This window comes from Perkinsus marinus (assembly GCF_000006405.1).
Source record: "Perkinsus marinus ATCC 50983 genomic scaffold scf_1104296975578, whole genome shotgun sequence".
NCBI classification, from domain to species: domain Eukaryota; phylum Perkinsozoa; order Perkinsida; family Perkinsidae; genus Perkinsus; species Perkinsus marinus.
This window is the reverse complement of record NW_003200729.1, coordinates 2,098-4,312: the sequence shown is the minus strand read 5'-3', so window position 1 is coordinate 4,312 and position 2,215 is coordinate 2,098. Positions and strand designations below refer to the sequence as shown.

The 2,215-nt window shown below is 50.7% G+C and overlaps 1 non-coding gene across 1 annotated transcript; it reads right to left on the bottom strand.

The window, feature by feature from the left end:
- Positions 1–228: 228 nt before the first annotated feature.
- Pmar_PMAR016211 lies at positions 229–301 on the bottom strand. The gene has a single exon. It is a non-coding gene; the product is annotated as a tRNA-Arg (tRNA).
- Between the last annotated feature and the right edge of the window lie 1,914 nt (positions 302–2,215).

The following is a 2,215-nucleotide window of genomic DNA, read 5'->3' as shown; positions in this document are numbered from 1 at the left end:
ATCTGACACGCTGAATAGATCGCAAAACTCTCGCTCCTCATAGAGGGGCCTCCATTACATAGTGTTCTTAAAGGGGTCAATTCATTGGAGATCGCTTGTTGGCAGACCAACAATCTTCTTGTACCGTTAGCTTCGGCATGTATTCCGACGAGTCACAAGGGTGTACAATCAACATCGACATCTGTACGGCCAGTGGCATCCGTGTATGAACACTTTTCGGCTTGAAGACGATCTCGGTGGGACTCGAACCCACAATCTTTGGTTCCGAAGACCAACGCCTTATCCTTTAGGCCACGAGACCAACGAGTTTGAGATTTATCCCACTATCTCGTCGCTATGCGCAACACCGACTTAACGGCACACATGAGTTCGCATCCGACACGCTGAATAGATCACAAAACTCTTGCTCCTCATAAAGGGGCCCCCATTACATAGTGTTCTAAATGAGGTCAATTCATTGGAGATCGTTCGTTGGCAGACCAACAATCTTGAGAGCTTAGCGAAGCGTTGCGGCAGTGAAATCACCTCAGTAACGAGAGACTATGCAAACCTGGAACGCACCGCGAAGAGCACACAATCTGTACGTGCATAAGCACACATGCGTGCAAGATACATGTGTGGTCATCCCACGGAACTCAACCTAATAATTCCTTGTTGCCATGTGGAGCAGCGATGCACCACTGGCCTGATGCGCTGTGCCGTCCTCTGCGGAGGCGTATATCCGACTACGTTGGGTAGTCTAATTGTTGATTCGGCACAGTGGGGCCGGGAAGTGGCCGAGAGATCGGCCATTCCAAGTATGACTCATACTGTATGAGTTCCTATGGGGTGTCTAGCGCTCGTGTGCGACCAGAGTGGAAGTGTATACTCCCACCCCATTCATGCCTATATATTTAACGTCCTCTGTCGGGAGCGTTATTTGTCCACGGTAGGTAGTCTACCGGCCCAGCGGGCCTGAGAGATGGTCGAAAAAGGAAATCAAGCATTCTAACCACCGTGAGACACTACGATATGACTAGCGCTTGCGTTCGAGGGTGGAATGGAAACTCTCACCTCGTTCACTTCTAACGGACGTTGTCCATCCCCAACGTTCTCCATCGAGAACGCGGTCCAGGCGGACCGGTAAGTGGCTAAGAAATTGGCCATTTCAAGTACTATGAGCAACTACAGGTTGCGAGGGTCCAGTGGGACCGGTGAGTGGCTGAGAAATCGGCCATTTCGAGTGCTGTGAGCAACTACGGGTTGCGAGGGTCCAGTGGGGCCAAGAAGTGGCTGAGTAATCGGTCATTCCAAGTACTGTGTGCAACTGAGAGTTGCGTCGGTCCAGTGGGGCCAGGAAGTGGCTGAGGGATCGGCCACTCCGAGTACTGTAAGCAACTGAGTGTTGCGTCGTTCCAGTGGGGCCAGGAAGTGGCTGAGGAATCGGCCACTCCAAGTACTGTGAGCAACTGAGTGTTGCGTGGGTCCTTTGCGGCCAAGAATGGGCTGAGGAATCGCCATACTGTAAGCAACTGAGTGTTGTGTGGGTCCAGTGAGGCCAAGAAGTGGCTGACAAATCGGCCATCCCAAGTACTGTGAGTAACTAGTTGTTACATCGGTCCAGTGGGGCAAGAGGATGACCGAGATATCAGCAATCTCTATTACTATGAGCCACCGCCCGCTGCCACGGTCCATCGGGCCGCAATATGGCTGAGATGTTAGCCGTCTCACTGTCCGTTGCACCTGGCCAACGGGGACGGGAGATGTCCGGAGTCGGCCATCTCGACTTCTACGAGGATGGAATCCTCATGGTTTGTGTTCGATAATTAACTTGCGAACTTCCGAGTATTTCGTGTCTACTCATATTATATGAGTCATATACATCTCCTGTGGCAGAGTAACCATTGGTTACAAACCAAGGTTCGTTCGTCATCCCGAAAGACATCTGTTCATTGACTGGGTATTGGTCGGGAGTGTGGGAGAGGACCAAACACTGTGAAGCCGAAGTCCGATCACAGGATCTTACTTTGGGCTCTGGGTTCACAGATCATGTTTGGTCACACAAACTATGTCACGGAATATGGCTCATGTGACCTGACATAGGTTAGCGTCTCCCAACCAACTTGAGACAAGAAACTCGAAATAACAATATGATGAACCAACTTGAGTTACGGAATCATCTCGATCTCAATGAGCTACGGAGCGCCCATCATGACATAACCAGATACTAAGTGAG